The 9,219-nt window shown below is 38.0% G+C and overlaps 1 pseudogene; it reads right to left on the reverse strand.

Moving 5' to 3' along the window:
• Positions 1-4,136: 4,136 nt before the first annotated feature.
• On the reverse strand, positions 4,137-4,228 carry LOC118148225 (small nucleolar RNA U13; annotated as a pseudogene).
• Positions 4,229-9,219: the final 4,991 nt, after the last annotated feature.

Genomic DNA, 9,219 nt, shown 5'->3' on the forward strand with positions numbered 1-9,219 from the left:
AGGGCTGTTAGGCTGCTATGTTTAATTCTGCTGCAACAGAACTCATTAAAAAACCCTTTTTTTCCCAGCTGCTCTTTCTGAAGGGTTTGGGGCTTTATTTTTGAGTGTCCGCTGTGCTGTCCTGCCCAGCTAGGAGGCAGTCTAGTCACTATTTGCCTGCCGAGGCTCCGCCCTGCTTGTGTGAGGTTCGCCCTGTTGCTGCAGGCTCTGCCCTTCTGCTGTGGTCTCCACCCTGTTGCCACGGGTTATGCCCTGCGGTGGAGTCTCTCTGTTGTACCGGGTTGCCTCGGCAATGGCAGGCTGCATCAGCAATGAGCGTGTACCTCAGTAGGGGCTGATTGCCTTGGTAATGGCAAACGCCCCTCCCCCATGGAGCTGCACTTTAAGGGAACCTCCTCACCGGGAGCGTTTGGAATTGCCATTTTGTTTGTCGCACTGCGCTACCCCAAACGCTGTGTCCCTGGGATTTCCTGGGCTGGCTCACTGTCCAAGTCCCATTCAGTCTCAAGTTCAGCTCTCTCAGGTGTCAGTTTGCTGGTTCAACAGGGCACCCGTAACAGTGTGCTTTTGTATGGAGCGCTGTGGAGCGCCTCTGTGCTCTGGCGCAGGCCGCAGCCGCACCGGCTGCCAGCTACACCAGCCAAAACCTCTGCCTGGCGTCCCACGTCTCTTTTATACCTGGGAATTTCCCCGTTCTGTGGGCAACTAAGATCCGTCTGGAAATGCGTCCCCGACTCACCCTCTTCGTGCATCCATCAAGAGCTTCAATCCTGGGTTGTTCTCACAGCGTCATCTTGAGTCCTCTCTCTTTTCTTACCTACTAGTCTTATTTATGCTATCTTTGCTTTAAAACAATACTTTTCTATGCTCTATATATACATGTGATAAATCATGAGTTTACCACTAATAATGGTGGGTAATACTGTTGTGTTTTCATATGCCAGGTACTGTATTGAGACCCTGCCATGGGTTATTTTATTTAATATGGACAGTGGCCTGTCTGTAAGAAAACTAAACCTAGGGCTTCCATTTTACAGAAGTGGCAACTAAGGTTTGGAAAAGTTAAATTGTGTGTACCCAAGGTCACTTAGGTAAGCCTCATACTCGCATTTGAATCTAAGTCTGTTTGACTTCATTTAACCATTGAGCTATGTGTGCTCTTTCCAATGTTTTATATGTCTTTTTATGGCCCAGGATGTAGTTTTACTTGTGTATATAGCCATAGAAAGTTTATCAGTTAAGTAAGAAAAGAGTTTGTAGTAAAGTAACATATTAAGACTCTCCTAAAAGCAAATTACAGAAACCCACTTTAAACTAGCCAGCATGGCTGGACGCAGATGCTCCAACAATAATTACTGGGCTCTTCCTTTCTGTGTCTCCTCCTTTCTCACCTTCCTCTTTCCCCCTCCTTCTTTATTTCACTGCCCCACTCCCTGTCTTATTCTGCTTTTCTTAGAGTGTTAGCCTATTCTCTCTTGTCACAGAAGGAGCCCCAGTTGAAACCAGCTCCACTCGTGATCCTAGGAAGAGAAAGCATCTTCTCTGGGAGCTCTGGCAGAAATGCCCTGGGTAATACTCTTGGTCATGGGGACTGGGGGCTGTGAGAGGACTTTGTGAATTATATGGAATGTAGCTGTTGGGGTGACAACATGTCCATAGTTCATTTTGATAAGACATATCATTTGATGGTTGAAAGCTATAATTATTGAAAGATAATGAACAATACATTTTAATAGTGTTATCAAGATATAGTTCACATACCATAGTTCTCACCCATTTAAAGTGTACAGTTCAATGGTTTTAATATAGTCACAGTTGTACAGCTATCACCACTGTCTAATCTGTAACATTTCCATCACAAAAAGAAATCTTGTACCCATTCACAGTCACTCCCTATTTTCCCCAAATCTCTCAGCCTTAGGCAACCACTCATCTACTTTCTGTCTCTATAGATTTGCCTATTCTAGGCATTTTATGTAAGTGCAGTCAGACCACTTGTGGTCTTTGTGTCTGACTTCTTTCATTAGCATGTTTTTGAGGTTTATCTATCTTTGCATATCATCATGCATTTTTTTTATTAATTCCTAAATTTTATTTTATTATATGGATATATGCCACATTTTATTTGTCTGTTGGACATTTGGTTTGTTTTCACATTTTTGCAATTAAGAAAAATGCTGCTGTGAACACTTGCATAGAAGCTTTTGTGTAGATCTGTTTTTAGTTCTTTTGTGTGCATACCTAGGGGTGGAATTACTGTTCATATGATAACTACACCTAACATTTTGAGGAACTGTTTTCCATAGTGACTGTATCATTTTTCATTCTCACCAGCAATGTGTGAGGGTTCCAATTTCTTTACGTTCTTGTCAACACTTACTATCTTTTTATTATAGGCCTCTTGGTGGGTGCGAAGTGGTATAATGTATATTTTATAAAAGGCTGTTTTGTTTCTTAAATAATGGCCTGTTTACTTGTCTTCTTACCTTGTATTGGAGCTTTTCCAGTGGGTTCTAAACCTGCTCCACCTCAGTCCAGCCAGCCAGGCAGGCAGACCATGTTGGTCAAAGGATCAGAAGAATGTTTATTTTTCTATTTCTTGATAAATTTTATTATTTACAAATCTAGACAGGGATTTTTCTTATTTTCATATTAAGAAACAGGTTATAAATGCCAGAGGTTGCTTGGTTGAAGATGGAACAGGGACTCGTATTTAGGATTATTAGGTGGTAGAGAGCTGCTAGCTTCAGATCTGCAGTGTCAGTTTACTTTGACATGTTAGGTGGCATTCAGATGACACACATTCCTACTTGTGTTCACTGTGTTATATGTAGTTCCCAGCAAACTAGTTGTATCTCTGCTGCTCTTTTCTTAAAAATGTGAGGGCAAGAGTAATGTTTTAGAAATAATCTTGATTATTCATGAATGATTGTTTATGAAATTGACTAATTTAATTTTCATTAGTATAAATTACTTGCAGCATACCAAATCTGAGCTGTTCTTCTAGGATTCACAATGGTTACTTATGACGACTTTATTATGGCAACATTCATTATCAGCCCTGTAGCACTATTTAACATTCACCTTTGCATCAGTATAAAACTTGATAGTCTGGCAGTCTGTATTCAGAGATGCACAGACAGACGGTCTTCCATCGGTGGTTTCTGCCTAGCCCTAGAGGAGTCTGTGTATCCAGACTCCATAATGAGTCTTGCCTCCTAAGCACAACGTAAGAGAATCTATGTTGATCACACCTAATGTGAAAATCTATGTTGATCTCTTGCCACCCATTTGCCACATATCACTGTATAACTTGAAAGTCAATAACTTGTGATTTAGAATTGCTGTTGAAATCATGCTTAATATTTTCATGGCATCAAGCAATAGCAAGAAGAGATTACACATATTAGCAGTATGCTCTAAATGTGGAAGTAATATGGTGAACTCCATAAGATAAAACAGGAGCTTGCAGGTATTTAACAACTCATATTATTTTAAGCTGATAATATGCCAGGAATAGGTGCTGGGGGATACAAAGAACAAACTTGATAAATATCTCTGTCCTTATAAAATGTACATCCCAGTGATTAATGACTTACTATGAGATCATTTATAATGTGTAACAACCAGGTAAAAAATCTATTGTGACTTTTTTTGTTAGCAGTGTCTGAAAGCTTTGAAATTCTAAAAAAGAAAATAAAGGAACTAAAAATGTTTAAATTGGTGCATTTAGATAGTATATTATGTAAGTGACTATTTGCTAAGTATCCCAAAGGTAAGATATTAGAGATCCCAATTTAATCATTAAAAGTAAATACTTTTTATATTGACCTGATTTTTATTGAAAAGTGTACTATTTTAGTGACAGGCAGTAAAATCTCAAAATCAACAAAATTCCTGTACGTTGATAAGTTGATATTATATCAAATAGAAATCTCATGATAATGAGGCAGGCCAGCAGTTGAATTTTCCTGTTCTTTAGAAGCATAATTTGAAGACTTGTAAAATTGACAGGACAGTTGAAATTGAAATTTAAACATCAGACAGGTAAAATGCTGAGATAAAAATCTTTGAGAAAGGAGATTTGGATTCTTTTAAAATAAATAGGACAGTTGAAATTGATCTTTATTTTTAAACATCAGACTGGTAATGTGCTGTTGTTGTAAAAAGGTTCACTCAGGTTTGAGTGTGAAAGCCCAATCATCACACTTAGAAATTATCAAAGAATCAAAATACACTTTTAAAAAAATTCACGTGGGTACTTTTCACCCAGTAGTACCAGGCACCTGGAAATGAATGCTTTTAAGTGAAATAAGAAAGGATCACTGTTCTTATTGGGGCTAATGCTTCTGATAGGCATAGCAGGAATAAATGAATGAATGAATTTTATTAGCATATATAATAAGTAAAGAACTTTACAAGATAATTTTAGATAGTGATAACTATCGTAAAGTCAGTAAAATGGAGTCTATGATACATGAAATAAATATTCACTTGAATACCTAATACATTTCTAAACTTATTGTGGCCAAAGGGCTCCTGATTTCTCTCCCCACCAGCTTCTCACCAGGGGTTCTTTTGTAGATTGTGAGGTCTGGGAAGCTTTTGAAGATGTTATTTGGGTTGAGATATGAATGGTAAAGTATCTGTTTGTGTTTCAGGTATGGAGGTGGGAAAGTGTTGGCTTTGGGGTAGAAATGAGTTTAGTGTGTTGGAGACAGTCAGTATGAAATGTTGGAATGTATACAGAGAAGAAGTAGTGGTAGATGAGGATGGAAAGGTGGAAAGGGACTTGATCTTCTAGGGCAGAATAAGGAGTTGGGATTTCACTTGAATGATGGTAGCAAGTCTATAGAGTGTTCTAGGTCTGGGGATTGATGGTCTTATTACTGTGGCTACTGTGTAGTGACTGACTGGTAGAGGCAGAAGAGAAAATGGGGACCTTTCAGAGCTGTTGTCTGGGTAAGAAGCCATAGTAGCTGTGTAGATGGAGCCTGGGCCAGCTTTAGCAATCTACTTTGCAGACAGAACTAAGAACTTAAGTGTGGATTCTATGTGGAAAGCAGGAAATGAGTAGTCAAGAGTTGATTTTTAGGTTTTAGTTGAGAACTGAATGTGTGATCATTCAATTACTGAGATGGGGGAAATTGGAGGAGAAGTTGGTTGTGAGGGGAATCAGAAGATACCTTTTGGCCACAACTGGTTTTAGATACTTATGAGATAGTGAAGTGAGGTGGTTTAGTCGGCAGTGGAATAAATGTCTGTAGTTCAGTGGGGAGGTCAAGATTAAAATGACAAACGTAGGTGTCAGCAACATAGAGCTGACTTCAAAGCCATGAGACTGGATGAACTCCCTACAAGGGGAGGGGCTAAGTTTACTTCCTTAAATTGAGAAAGTTGGACAGGATGATGTTTAAGGTTCTGTCTTTTCCAAAAAGTTAAATGTTTTTTGAATTTCAGAGTCTCTCTAAGAAACTTGAAGTGATGGAATTTTTTGTAAAATGCTTTAGCTCCTTTTAAATCATGAAAAGAATGAATGGGAAGAGATACAGACATTTAAGTATTTGACATCTGTATTTATTCTGAAATTGCTTGTCCAGAAAGCATGATATGTAACTGCGATCAGATATCCTTCTGAAAGTGAAAATAATCTCCTTCATTTTGTAAGGTTTCAGTTAAACCTGAATGGTGGTCAATGTAAACTTATTTTTATCAAAAAAATGTTAACAGCTTTATTGAGGAGTCAAGTGACACCCAAGCTGCACATATTAGAAATGTAAAGTTAGATGTTTTCACATAGGTATTCAGCCATAGAGCTGTCACCACTAGAGATAATAGACGTACTTGTCATCCCAATTATTTCCTTGTACCCTTCAGTACTGTCTCCCTCCTGCCTCTGATCCACAGGCAACCACTGATAAGCTTTTTGTAACTGTAGATTAGTTTCCATTTTCTAACTTATATATCATATAAATAGAATCATACAGTAGGTATTCTTTTTTTTGGATTTTTTCATTCAACATCATTATTTTGAGATTCATCCATAGTGTTTCCCCATCAATAGTTCATTTCCTTTTATTTACTAAGTACTATTCTATTGTATGGATATACCAGACACATTTTTCAGTCATAATGAGGTAACACTACCTTATTTTTTCCTTCAGGTCTCCTGATTTGCTGGTATTATTTGTAACCCCCAACATTTGAGACAGGTCTCAGTTAATTTAGAAAGTTTATTTTGCCAAGTTTCAGGATGCACATTCCTGAGACAGCCTCAGGAAGTCCTGATGACATGTGCCTAGGGTGGTCGGGACACACCTTAGTTTTACACATTTTAGGGAGATGTGAGACATTAGTCAATATATGTAAGAAGTATAATGCTTGTGTTGGGAAAGGTAGGACAACTTGAAGCAAAGCAGGAAGGAGACTTGAAGCTGGAAGGAGCTTCTGGGTCACAGATAGGTGAGAGAGAGGAGTGCTTGCATTCTTTGGGTTTTTGATTAGCCTTTCCAAAGGAGGCAATAAGCTATGCATCTATCTCAGTGACAGGCAGGTTGTCCCTAAGCAGTTTCCAGCTTGGCTTTTCCCTTTAGCTTAGTGATTTAGGGGCCCCAAGATTTATTTTCCTTTGACAAACCTAAGACACTAAATATGTGAGTACATATACACACAGAGACACACTCCAAACTCTCTTCCTAGAAGGGCTTTTTTGTTCTTGTATTCATCCCCTTCATCCTGTTCAGGGATGAGCTTCCTCGCTTTCATTTACCAGAGCAAGCTTGACAGTGCTGTGGATAGAAAGCAGGCCCACCCTTTCTGTGTGTTTGTGTTCTATGTGATTTTTTGGGGATATGTGTATGTTGTTGAGCTTTTTTTTTTTTTTTTTAATCTAGATTGTGTTTATGTCAGGAGGTTGCCTGAAATAAAACTGAAGCTTCATAGTTTAGCCTTTAGTTGTGTTTCATAATTTAGCAGTTATGGATTCAGTTAATCTAGTACCTCTGATTTCACAAGGGAGTATAATAACTCTTTTCTCAGTTAATAGGAATTTTGTATAGTTGGTTAAGACAGAGATCAAAATGGGACACTCATTCACGTGGTAAGTAGATGCTTACCTTTAACCTCTGTTGTGTTTTGATTAAATCACTTGCTTTCTGCTTCTGTTTCTGTGCATTTGGAAAAGTTCTCTGCTTTTTGGTTCCTGTGGATGATCTGAGAACACACTTGGGGATTTGTGAGTTAATCACACTCTGGCTGTTTTTAACATCATCAGTTTACCATGGAGTTTAAGGATGTCTGGGCTCTCTGTGCTGTTATCTGGGTTGCCTGAGGAGGAAAAGAGGCTGTTGTGTCTGATGGCTATAGGCCTGTCCTGGCAGAACAGTGCTTCTCACTGGCTAAGCCGAGATTTTTTATTTCATGTGGGATTAGAATGTGCCGTTGGCTGTACAATTCAGGGGACAAGTAATAGTCCCGAGAGCATAATGTCATATAAATCTCTCCACTTGGTGTTCTCATGATGCTTGCTCTCTATGTAGTGTAAGACTTAGTGATCTGTCATTTGTATTCTTCATTTAATTGTCCTTTTGTCGGCCTGTAGGTTTTGTGAGTGCAGGGACAACCATGTTTGTGTTCATCCGTTGTACTTACACAGGAAGTGCTTACTGAATGTTGAGTAAGATGTCATTATGCTTCTTGTATTTATTTTACATTTGTAGTTAGCATTTCTAATTGTAGCAATTAATAGAGGAAAGGTGGAAGGTAAATATGAACTGTTTATTAGTCTGCTCTCCTTGACTTTAAGCAAACTGTTGAGGCATGATTCTCCCCTTCCCCATTTTTTCTTCCAGTGAATGAAAAGCACATATGGAGCCAGGTCTTCCACTCAGGGATTGGTAGGAATGCATAGATGAATGAAGTTGTTCTCAAGCCTTAAGAAGCTCACAATCTAAAGGGAAAGTCAACCTTATAGGCCAGTGACAATTGAAAATAAGCACTTAGAGAAATTATTTGAAAAATTTTGGGAATCCAGAAAGTATGAATGAAGGTTTTTGTTTGTAGCTTGAGGACCTGGGTGGAAGTGACAGCGTTAAGTGAAACGGGAGATTTAGGAAGAAAGGCAGATTTGGTAGGATGATGAGACTTGGTAGGGTAACATGAGATTTGGTAGGGTAGCATGCAAGTGCAGTAAAGAATTCAGTTGTGGATGGTTTCAGTTAGAGTTTTCTGCAGGATGTTATGTTTTCTAGGCAATTTGTAGATTTTTTACACTGTTTTATAAAAAGCTCTTTCCCCAATTGGTAGTTTTGAATTCTTCTTCAGTATTTATGGGAAGTCATATTCTTCAATTAGATGTTCCACCTTTTTTTACCAAAGATGACTCTACCAGTAGTGAAGCCAACAAGGAAAGAGATCTGATGCTTTGTGTATCTAAAAGATTACTTCATCTTAGTACTTAAGGGACTGCCGGATTCTTTGTGATGGCTGTAGAGCATTCACTCCATGGACTGAATGCTCTACAGCCATCGTAGTAGAGCATTAGACTACAGCCTAACATGCTTAGTAGTCTCTGCCACTTTTGCTATTATATCAGTGCTGAAGTACATAATACGTACATGTAAATACATCATCTTCCACATTTCCAAATTGTTCTCCATTAATGTTTTATCAGTATATACTTCCAACAATGTTTTAGTGTGTCTGTTTCCTTATGCACTCAACAGTACAGAGTGCTACTAGAGTTTATCTGATTGGTGAAAATGCTATTTTATTTTGATTTTTAACTTAGATTTCTCTTACAGAGTTTGGGCATCTTTTCATGTGAATTAGTCATTTGTAATTATTTTTCTGAGAGTTCACTATTCCTATATGCTACCTATTTTTGTACTATATGGTTACTGTTTTATTATTTATATGTAGAAGCTTTAGATATATTAAGGAAATTAGCTCTTGGCAGTATGACTTACACTGTTGCTTTTAAGTTTGCTTGTCCTTTGACTTTGCTTACCGTGTTTTGCCATGAGGGAATTTTTTATATTTATGTAATGGAATTATATCTAATTTATAAAATTGCTTTCAAATTTTGTGTTACACTCAAAACATTTCAGATACTACGTTTATCATATTCTGAATACCCATTATCTGTTTGGATCTATCTTGGGAATTCCAGTTACATTTTATTGATCTGTTTATCCACTCATCATTCTAGCTTTTTAAAAA

Source organism: Callithrix jacchus, chromosome 15 (genome assembly GCF_049354715.1).
Source record: "Callithrix jacchus isolate 240 chromosome 15, calJac240_pri, whole genome shotgun sequence".
NCBI lineage: Eukaryota > Metazoa > Chordata > Mammalia > Primates > Cebidae > Callithrix > Callithrix jacchus.